At 36.9% G+C, this 12,315-nt stretch overlaps 1 protein-coding gene across 2 annotated transcripts in view; it reads right to left on the reverse strand.

Annotated features, from left to right (window-relative positions):
- NRIP1 (nuclear receptor interacting protein 1) overlaps positions 1–12,315 on the reverse strand; it is a 100,642-nt gene that overhangs the window by 42,783 nt on the left and 45,544 nt on the right. The window lies entirely within an intron of this gene.

Consider the following 12,315-nt stretch of genomic DNA (forward strand, 5'->3'; position numbering starts at 1 on the left):
GTAGGCAAAGAGACAGGCAGAGAGAGAGAGAGGAGGAAGCAGGCTCCCTGCCGAGCAGAGAGCCCGATGCAGGGCTCTATCCCAGGACCCTAGGATCGGGACCTGAGCTGAAGGCAGAGGCTTTAACCCACTGAGCCACCCAGGCACTCCCACTAACTTGAATTCTGATAGGCTTTCCTGAATGGGACAGGAAAAGGGTAAAGCAGTACCTAGGTAAGTAGATAACGCATGAAAGTGAACCATACATGTGAATTTCTTTAGTACCTGTGCAAAAGGAGAAAAGAGTATATATACTGTGCTAAATGCTTCAGCTAGAAAACTGGTGTTAAAAAAAAAAAAAAAAAGAACTCTAAGGATGCAGAGTGAGCAGTAACTAGGTTTTCCGTTCACAGATACGTGTGCCCTAGGTGATGGTCCATGATCATTAAAAAACAAGGAAGGTCTGGCCAGGGAGAAGAGAAAGGCGCCACTCTGGGTTACATAAATAGGCAGGGAAGAGCTGAGTGTGATACAGGAAGGGGGTGGTCCAGTGTGACTAGAGATTAGGCTGAAAATGCAATTGGGACCAAGGACTTTGAATCAAGGCCATGCCAAGGAGCTAGCCTTTATCTGGTGGGCAGTGGAAGGTTTACAGGCAATGGTATGATTAAATGCATGCCAAAAACAAAAACAGAAGTTGTAGAGTCATTGATGGCTTGGAGGGGAAAATATTGGGATGAATTCGTGCAGAGAAGAAAATATGGTCAAAATATGACAGGGGCAGGAATGTTGAAGAAAAAAATTAACTGAAAAATAAATAAAGGCTGGTCTGAATATTTAGAAAGCAATTTATAGAACATAAATAGTGCTGTAAAAAAGGTTTTTTTTTGTTTTTTTTTTTGTTTTTTAAAGATTTTTTATGTATTTATTTGACAGAGAGAAATCACAAGTAGATGGAGAGGCAGGCAGAGAAAGAGAGGGAAGCAGGCTCCCTGCTGAGCAGAGAGCCTGATGAGGGGCTTGATCCCAGAACCCTGAGATCATGACCTGAGCTGAAGGCAGAGGTTTAACCCACTGAGCCACCCAGGCGCCCCAAAAAAGGGTATTTTTAATAGCAAATTCATTAAGTCAAAAAATAATGAAAATAATTATTATATCTGAAGCCCATATTTGTAAATCATCTTGTTGACATGATTTGTACAAAGTTTCATGATAACTAAGAACTCCTATAGAGGAATTTAGGGAACAGTCAGAATCAGAATTCATTGAGATTTGAATTTTGTACATTTCAAACCATAATCTTCATTAAGTATCAGGTAGGGATTGTTGTTTATGAAGGCAGCAATATGTACCTTTTCAGAATAGAGTGAAGGCATATCTCCCTTGGGTATAAGACAGAGATGTCTGGCTTAAATCATAACGTGGTTGATGAGGCTACCATATTATGAAGCATTTCATCAACACTAATGAGCACAAAATTAACTCTGCAAACATTTATTGAGTATGTACTATGTTTAGAACTCAGAATTAAAAAATAAAAAGTCCCCAACATTCTATCAGCTTTGTGCTTCTAGTGTGTCACTTACAATGATAAGTCCCTAAATTATAGTTCATACCATCACACCATTACACAATAAAAAGCCTATTAGTAAAAAGAATATTGAGTTTTCAGGGAATCAGTTCTCAACTAGCAGCCATCTTGGTATTCCCAGGCAGCTGACAAGGTATACAGAGAAAACCCAGAACTCTCTGGGAAGACCCAGTACCCATGCAATTTGAAGAGAGTCGTCAAATTCTCTGGAGACTGACTGTCCTGCTAAGACCTCAGAAAGAATTTAACAGAGGATCAGCCAAAGTAAGAGGGTAGGGAGTAAAAAAGAACAGGAGTCACCAGGGCCAAGAAACTATCTGCCAGAGAGCAGACTGTACTCTCAGAAAAGGAAAGGCAGCATCAGGGATCAGGTTGAGGCAAGTGGAGGGGAAGGTCAAACAAAGGAGAGAAGAAAGATTCTGAAGGGAGTACTTCTCACTTCCCTGAAGAAGAAGCAAACTTTACTCTGTGAACTCCTTAAGAAATGATGAAGTCTCCAAACCCTCCGGAGGAAGAATCATCATCACAGGAGATATATTTGGAGATTCACAAGTCATAAAAAGGTCTAGCAATTGAAAGCCAGTATAGTGAGAGGGCACAACTAGAAATGACCTTCCCAAGTATCTACAAACAAAATGACTTCTTGACTGAGCATCTCCACCCTACCAGTAATAAGTTTCCAGCACACTGGATGTCTAGTTATTAATATGGGGGTGGGTACTATGTTAAGACTTGTAGATACTAAACAAAAAACAAACCAAAAAACAACAACAACAAAAAAAACCCACACAACTTATTAACCTACAAATGCAAAAGCTATGATACATTATTGAAGTAAAAATACAGAATATTCTGTAGGCAATTAGACAGTAAATTCCTATAAAGCAGTTCTTAAACCATGGTCCAGGGAGCCCCAGAGTCTCCATGATCCATTTAGGAGGTGCATGAGGTCAAAACCTAATCTGATACCCATTTTGTCTCTCTCATGAGTGTGCAACAGTGTTGTCCAGGGGCCATGAGATGTGTCATGGCTAATGTGTTAATGGCTCATGGAGTGTAGCCTTGTATATTCTTGTGCTTTACAAATTTTCTCAGTTTTAATTTCTAGTATGGTAAAATATTGGTTGATATGACCCCCATAAAGAAAAGCTCTCTTGGGTCCTCAATAATTTAAGAGATTGAAGGCGTGCTGAGAGGGAAAAGTTTGAGAGCTGCTGCTAGTCTACTCTAATAAAGTTAATAACTTCCATCTTGGTTTTAATGTTCAAACAAAATCTCTACTTTCTAATTTTCAAGAATTTATGCTATAACTATGCCAGATAGTACTGTTCTCTATGCAGAAACGTCTCGGAGAGCTGAGTAGGGGGAAGAAAAAAATGACCTTTAAAAAAGAAAATTAGTAAGCTAGAGACGCACAGTTACTACTCTTCTGAATTCACCATGCCAGAAGTAACAAATCCACAAACATTTATAAATAAGCTGGTGTGTGCCGAGAGCTGAAGACGGGAGGATCACTAAGTAACAAACGAGCCCTTGGTAGGCTCACCCTGTCCGGAAAAACGTAATCCACGACCCAGTGAGATGCTAGTATAAGAAAAGGCCTGCGCAAAGCCAAAAGAGCACGGAAGGGCAAATTCTTGGGAGGAAGACAGGCAGGGAACACGTTTGTTAGTGAAGGCACTCTGCCACGGAGGTGGCATGAACTGACTAGCAAAAATCAGGCTTTGCCAAATGGAACAGAAGTTAAGGAGCACTCTTCAAGCAGGGGGAGGTGCGTCGGTCCCAGCGGGAAGAGGAACAGCACGGAGATGTTTTAGAGACTTTAAGTTTCTAGTTACAGATAACGGACCTCTGTTCAAGGCACAGAAATTGTGAGTAATGAAGACACTTTCTAGAATTCGATAAAGTAATATGATATATGAGTTGAAGTCAATGATGAAAAATTTGGACTTGTAAATTTGTAGGCCTTTTTCTTCATTTCCAATCTGTCCTAGATAGTGGCTTTTTAAAAAAATACAATAACAGTAATTTGTTAAAAAAAAAAATGGAGTGTAAACAAACACTGGTCCTTTGCCATAGGTATTTTGAGAACCTTAGAGAACAAGCTGCAGGATGGTGGGATGGAGGCAGGACAACTGGAGATAAAAATTTCATCATCTATTTTGCTTAGAAAAAGAGAGGACATGCTCATATAGGGCAGGGCAGGAAGAGGGCGGGGAGAGGGAGAAGGTGGGAGAGAACGTTGGTCAAAGCTCCATGCCCAGTGCGGGAGCCTATCCTGGGGCTCGATCTCACAACCCTGAGATCATGACCTGAGCTGAAATCAAGAAGAGTCAGACACTCAATCAGCTGAACCACACAGGTGCCCTATTAATAATCTTTCTATAAGTACTGCAAATAACTAACTAACTAAATAAATAAATAGGGTTTGAAAATTACTCTAGTATATGTAGTATATCTCTGATCTAGAATGAGGAAATTCTGGTTATCTAAATAACATGCATAAGCTGTACTGTTAGCATCACACTAACTTCAATGTGCAAACCTCAGGCTGTGTGGTTGGAGGGCAAACATCGCAGAGAATCAAGGAGAGTATCAGGTTCACTACAATTATTTTAAGTGAGAAAAACCAGAGTGTGAATAAGAAGAGAAAGTGAATGGACACTCTTACCAAGACATTTTAAAATTATTTTAATTATTTCATTTGAAAATTTTCATGGGAGAGAAAAAAACCTGAGTTGACATGGAGGCTTGGTGTAGTGGGGAATTTCCCTCTCAAAATGATGTTGGTTGTATCAACTAAGATACTAAGTAAAAGACTTTAAAAAAGCCAATTCTTTAATGACATCAATTTCAGCAAAATATTAATTATATTAACAGTTCCCACTGTAACAGTGAATTAGGATTAAGGAAGGCCTGTCACTTTCCTATGGTCATTGTATTACTGGGATCACTGAGTTATTTTATCAGAGAAGTAACAGAAGCAAATTGGAAGTTTTAGGAAAATGTGGTAGTTGTGGAGACAAGGCATAAGTAAGCAGGCTTCCAGCACAAGCATTCCAGATGAGGTATGCACTCGGAGACAAGATGCTGGGAAAGGAAATTAAAGAGTAGGTAGAAGCAATGCTGGAAATCAATACTTCATTTGAGCCCATCACCCAAATTTTCTTGCCCAGGTTGTCCACAAAGCCAGGGAAACATCAGCTGAGAAAGACAACTTAGTTTATGGGAATTAATTCCAACTAAAATAACTCACCTAGATTCTGGATTGATCTTGGTTTCACCAGTACCACAGTCTTCACTGATTACCTTGCATAAACACTTTTTCAAAGTGTTATTTCCTTCTTTCTTTCTTTCTTTTTTTTTTTTAAAGGTTTTATTATTTATGTGACAGAAGAGATCACAAGTAGGCAGAGAGAGAGGAGGAAGCAGGCTCCCTGCTGAGCAGAGAGCCCAATGTGGGGCTCCATCCCAAGATCCTGGGATCACGACCCAAGCTAGCAGAAGGCAGAGGCTTCAACCCATTGAGCCATCCAGGCGCCCCTGTTTTTTGTTTTCTCAAGTAGGCTCCATGCTGGGTGTGGAGGTGGGGCTTGAACTCATGACCCTGAGATCAAGACCTGAGCTAAGATCAAGAGCCAGATGCTTAATTGACTGAGCCACCCAGGTGCCTCTCAAAGTATTATTTCTTAAATTAAAAACATGACTTTAAGAAATGTTTTATAAAGTTTGGGGAAAGCATTTCATGGAGATGATTAGACTCACTTTACCACCTACTAAAATAGGTCACTTTACTGGTGACCTATTCTGTTAGAACCAACTGAGTAATGGCCATTGTCTTTTCATACAGATACTTCTATAACTGATCGAAAAGTTCTAGCACTTAAAACTGTTTTGAAATAGTTATGTGCATTGAAATAGCTATCACCAATGTAATCAAACTAGGAAAAAAAAAACATACATTAAAGAACTCTTCCCAGTGAGAACTCATGAGATATAGTAATAAAAACTCCACTTAGTGAGAAAATGAGTATATTCAAGTACTTAAGGTAAATTGATTTATGGCCAATTATCTAATTCTACCTGAGACAGTCACTGTTTTTAATATTATCAGTATTTGCCAAAATCAGCTAACAAATGCTGCACTCTGAAATAAACAGAGCACAGAAAGAATATGTAGTTCTAAAAACCAAAGAAAAAGGTGATTTTATTTTATTAGTTATGTGGGATGATTACTTTTTTTGTTCAAAAGAAGGAGCTCACAAGGGAGCAAAGGAGATCTCGCTTCAGGCCCTGAGAAGCTTTAGAAACACTTCATGCTTTATATGGTTTGCAATATTCATTTAATCCAATTCTTCTCCTTTTTTCCTAATCACCCTCCTTGGCCTCTCATTCAGGACATTACTCTACTTAAAAAACATGATGTACTGGGGCGCCTGGGTGGCTCAGCAGGTTAAGCATCCAACTCTTGATTTTGGCTCAGGTCATGATCTCGGCTCAGGTCATGATCTCAGGGTCGTGAGACTGAGCCCCGTATAAAGCTCCCGAGCTCGGTGTGGGGTCTGCTTGAGATTCTCTCTCTCTCCCTCTCCCTTCTCTCTCTTCCATTAAAAAAAAAAAAAAAAAAAAAAAAAAAAAGTGACCATACCCGTTCTTGGAGTGTAGCTGTATGACAGACAAACCATAGTAAAACCTCATGGAATATATTAATTCAGAGTCTTCAAATGCTTTTCTATCAAATACTAGTCTAAATAAGGCCCTCCTTTTGGAAACTGAGAAGTCAAAGGCTGGCTCATGGAATGCCTACTGAAAAGATATTTTATATAATGACAACTTCTCCCAAATTTATTTGACCATGGAGTCTCATTCAAAACACAATTTGGAGTGCTCGCTTCGGCAGCACATATACAAAACACAATTTGGAAAACATATACTTAACATATTCCCTTTCAAATCTTGAAAAAAATTTAAATATACATAAATGATTATCAGAAACAGCTCATTTGTATATGCTTTCCAAACTATTCATTGTACATTCTAAATAATCTGTCTTTTCTATCTGGGAGAAAGATCTAAATCTGACCATTTTTCATTTTAGCTTTATTGGCTAAGTAAATTTCTCAGCTGGCTATGTATGATTTATTTATCCAGCTGGCAAAGTGGTGGTCGGTACTTGGAACAACAAAGGTGTTGACAAAGAACAACAACAAACTAATTGTATCTTGCGGGTCACAAGAATATGCATGATTATAATTTTCATTTTAGTGAAATTAAAAGTTGGGAATTGGGGTGCAGTAGCAACTTAGCTCATCAAATATAAAAATAGATTTCAGACTATCAGTCATTAACACATAATTATACTTGAATGAAAGAACTCAGCATTGAACAAATAAAAGTCTGGCTGATTTAAAATCTTGATTTAGGGGGAAAAAAACAGTATGTGAGTATGTGACGAATGACGAGCAACCAAATAATTATGAGTAACTAATTTTTATTAAGTAAATGTTTTAAAGATTTTCTTGCTTAAACTACAAGAATAAACAGAATTAAAATAAGAAAGAAGTAGAATGCTTAAATAACTTAATTACTAGGTTTTCTGAATATAATCAGAAGAGTAAAGAAAAAGGAATTTGTATTATCACTGAGCCAACCATATGACACCTTAGATAAGGAACAAATTTGATTCAAAGTTGCCATTCTCCTTTAGAAACATCAGGGTCCATTAAAACACCATGAAGTTCAGGATATCCTATCTGCTTTCTTCTAACAGGAGTTTTCAGCTAGCTAATTGAAAGTGAACTCTTCACAACTAATGATGAGCACAATAATTAATCACTGTGTCCTTTCCCAGTTTATTTGGAGCGCTTCTCTGCCCAGGCGTAAGCAGGCACAAAGTCCAAGAGCTTAAGATATGACAAATTCATTTAGGTTCTAGCTCAACTAGATAACAGGAGTGTTAATCCACATAGAATTAGCCACTCACCCATCTCTTTCTGTTGTGCTGTCCACTTACTAGTGTTAATTTAATCAGACCATTTTATCGCTTCTCAGAAATGCTAATATACTATTTGCCTTATAAGAGGTAACCATTTTACCTAATTCAAAAAGTAATCATTGACTTAGACTATAATAATCCCACAATAACCAAGCATGCTTCTATTTTTCCTCAAAACAATAATTAACTTTTTATCTGAAATCAGATTGCTATTTCGGGTTTTATATTAACTGTTCATTTTCTCTGTTTTTTGGTAAAAACAAATTATCAACACAACCACTATTTCTAATTTCAAGCTTCCCAATCCCCACTCCACAAGTAATCTACTCCTTTGAATTCTATATTTTTTTTTGTCTTTCTTAATGGCGTTTAAGCTCTTTCTACTACTTGATTAAATTTATCTCTACTTATCCTTTCTCAGTAAGTTCCTTAGGATTGTATCTTATTCAGTATCGACTTTTTTGTTTGTTTTAAACCACGTTGTGCCTAATGAAATAATTTGCACAGATAAAACACAAAACATAAATCTGGTGATTACAAGCTAATTTATCACTAAGAAAGGATTCTCCAAAATATATTAAAATCACCATGATTAAGCCTTAAGAAGTCAGGAAGAATATTCTCACCATCTGTCTCTACTTTCTGAGAAAGGAAATGGAGAAAGCTGTTGAAAAGGAGCTCTAGTGTCATCTGGAAAGTTTAAATTCCCCGTTTCTCCTCCGGTCTAGTGTGCACCTGAGGAAAAGGAAAACCAGATTCTGGAATATTTTTTGTGGAGTTCTGTAAACTTTTCCCAGTATATTTTCTGTTCAAGTTCAATGTAGAAGTAGTCATTTAACAGAGGAATATAGTTTCATGAAATAGGGATCATTCATTAAGGGAAACTACGTAACTTTTGCTTTCTAGACAATACATTGGATCGAAGTAGATGTTTCAAGGCAACTGTGAGTAAGGTTTACAGTTGCTAGCTTGTGCTTGTTAACCTCTGTTAATTTCAAATTTCTGTCAAATTATTCCAATTAAGTTACATCTAAAAATTCTAAATCCTCCCAAAGGTATATTTCAAAAAAAAAAAAAAAAAAAGGAAAGAAAGAAAAAAGAAAACTAAAAAGGAAAAAGGAAAAATAGATGTTCATATTAAGCTTTTTCTGTTACAAAATACTCCCTATGTAACCTTCTAGCACAAAATTTGTAATAAATATCAAATGCCTTATGTCCAGAGACAGACTTGCACACCAATCTCCAAAACTGCTTTATTTTAAAAAGTCAAAAACTGGGAATAACTCAAATGCCTTTCAGTAGGTAAATGAATTATGGTATACTCATACAATGGGATATTTACTACTCAGCAACAAAAAAGGATGCACGATTGATATAAACAACAGCACAAATGAGTTTCAAAATAATTATGCTGAGTGCAAGAAGCCAGACAAAAAGGAATACACAGTTTGTAATTCCATTTGCATAAAACTGTAGAAAATGCAAAGTGATCCACAGGGAAAGAAAATGTTTCAGTGGTTATCTGAGGATCCAGGGGTGGGATGGTGCAGGAAGGAAGGATTACAAAAGGACATTACCTTAACTGTGTTGGACATGGGTGTATACACATTCAAAATTGATCAAGCTTTAAACTTTAAATATGTGCAGTTTATTAGATGTCAATTACGACTTAATAAAGCTACAAAATATTAAATTTCCTCAAATGTTGTATGCCCCTTTGTGTAGCAATGCCAAGTCTAGGATTTATCATAATGAGAAAAAAAAATGAGGACATATACAAGTATTCAGCCATAAGGATGTGACAATATACATTATTTCTAATCGTTAAAAAAAAAAATAGAAAACAGCCATTAAATGTAAAATAACAAATTTGGGACAGGTTTAATAAATTCTGGCAAATTACATGGTAGGATACTATGTAGCCACTAATATATTATATAACAAAATATAGGCTATCATTCCATAAAACATGCACTGAGTGATAAAAACAGGAAACAGAGCACTAAGTTCAGTATAGCTGAATTTGTTTCCAACATATATGAAAATAAATGTAGCAATTATTTCTGCATTTAGAGGTAATTTTTATTTTTCCTTTTTGCTGATTTATAGTCCCTAGTTTCTTTTTTCTTTATAATAAACACACATTACTTTGGTAAAATAAAATGAATTAAAGGATAAAAATACCAACAGCCTACAACTGTCCACTCCCTATACGAGTAAAAGACTCCTCAGAGCTGTGCCCATTACAGAGCTCTGAGCTATCATGTCACCTCCACCAGTGACCTACCAAACAGTCGTGAAAAAAGGGCACGTCTGACAGGATAAACTGGAGTAATAATTAGTAAGCTACGTGCTTTACAAAGCGCTTTCATGGGCATGACCTCATTTGATCTTCGTAACTCAGTGAAACGAGCAGAGAAGGCATGATCCCATTTTACAGAGGGGAAACAGACAACTGAGCAAGGCCAATCAAGTGTCATGTCCCCAAATTACAAATCTTGGATTTATTAATTTTTTTTTAAAGATTTTATTTATTTATTTGTCAGAGAGAGAGGGAGAGAGAGCGAACACAGGCAGACAGAGTGACAGGCAAAGGCAGAGGGAGAAGCAGGCTCCCTGCCAAGCAAGGAGCCCGATGTGGGACTCGATCCCAGGACGCTGGGATCATGACCTGAGCTGAAGGCAGCTGCTTAACCAACTGAGCCAGCCAGGTGTCCCCAAATCTTGGATTTAAATTGAGCCTTGACTATAAATTCTGATAGGAATTCTAAGAGAAACAGGGAACAATCACTTCTGATTATTTATAACTAGAAGGCAGTGATTTATATGTGAATTTAAAAATAACCACATTTGCAATCATATTAGTATTCCTATTAGCATCTGCTGGGGGCCTTAGGGATTTCCTAAATCTCCAGGGCCCAACTTCAGACGCTATACCCTGGCAACCCCATCTTGTCCCTTGTCAACATTATTTACTAAAGCTCTGAAATTCAAGTAGAATTTAATCGTTTATTTTTCAGTTGCAATTCTTTCCTTCTTGAAAAATAAAGAAAATGTATTACCTTTTATTTTAAAGAGGGTAAAAGAAAGTAACCATAACTATATACATAAATTTATGAATGCTACAAACATTGACCTACAAGAGGTCAAAAGATCTAACTTAATGGTATTTTAAAATACCACCTTTGGGGCCAAATCTTTTTGGGGACACGTGCAGTCAAGAAACAGTCTCCAGATGACTCCAAGTATACTCAGTGAAGAAAATGATCAATTCCTCACAAAAATATCAGAGGCACAACATTAACAAGCTGGTTAGCATCTGCTAATGAGGCCTTGAAGCATTAGGAACACTTATAGCTAGCATTCCTACCAACACGCCCACGACTACCAGAGACTTAAAAGGTAATTAATGGTAGCCTTGTTTTCTGGGTGCTTAATGTGTATCAGACACGCTAGTGTGTCATGTGTATCAGGTTATATACATGATCTTTAAAACGACCTAATGAGGTGACTATCATCAATCCCACTTTATAGATGAGGAACCTGGCCCCAAATCAAAATACCAGTAAAAGCTTAAAGTGGAATTCAAACTCTGGTATATTTTACTTACAACAAAAATGGGGCCTTGGCAGTTCTCTGGAAGAGACATCTGACTTTTCTCTAGCGTAACCCACCTACAGTGGTCTCAGTTCAGGAAGTACAAAACACTTGGCAATGGTATATGAAGTTCACGAGTCTATACTTTCTATGTAAAGAGAAAAATACCCAGAGCCCAAAATTGGTTGTCTGATATTTTGCCACATTCTACAACAGTTTAATGGCTAGTTTCTATTAAAGCACTATTTAACCTTTTTGAGCCAACACGATCACATGAAAGATAAATTAAAAGAATACTTAAATAAAAGTTGGCAAAAGGAAATATTAAAGAAACTACTCTCATAGATTAATATCTTAAGACTGTTTTATATTAATAAATGAGTAAATCAGTCTTAAATACAAGTCAGTGGAACTATATTTCCCAGAAGTTTGGGATCATGAAGATAGGAAGCATTTCTATGAATAAGAAAGCATTTAAGTAACTGTTATAATTACAGAAATATAGTATTTCCGTAGAATATTATGTGATCATCAAAATACATAATTTCAAATAATATTTAATGACAGATACAGCAAAATGAATATGAGGCTAAGAAAGCAAGACACTCAACTATCTGTTAAGATGAACAAATTGTAAGGGGCTAGGCACTGTGCTTGGTGTCGGAATTATAAAGTGAATAAGACAAGAACAATGCCAGATGCTGAACTACCCTTCATGTATATTCTCTTTGCCTGATTAGGACCTTCAGGTTGTCTAGATAATCAGTTTCAATGTCATTTCCTCAGAGAAGTTTGTCCACATCACTTTACATAAAGTAGCTTCCCCTCTACCTCTTCTTTTGTTTAAACTTTTTATTTTGTTTTATATTTCCCTGATTTTCTTTTATCTGCATCTACTGAGGTACATAAAAGGCTCTTGTCCTTTTATTCTATTAATAGGATATATTACATAATTGATTGCTTCAGAGTGAAAACAACCCTTCCTTTCTGAGACAAACATCTACAACTAATACCATACTTCATGGTGAGAAACTGAATGCTCTGTCCTACTGCCCTATAATCCTGGTAAAAAGGCAAGAGGCCTGCTCTAGACAACACTATTCACCATTGGACCAGAAAGTTTACTCACTGCTGTAAGACCAGGAAGAGAAAG

Source organism: Mustela erminea, chromosome 1 (genome assembly GCF_009829155.1).
Source record: "Mustela erminea isolate mMusErm1 chromosome 1, mMusErm1.Pri, whole genome shotgun sequence".
Lineage (NCBI taxonomy): Eukaryota > Metazoa > Chordata > Mammalia > Carnivora > Mustelidae > Mustela > Mustela erminea.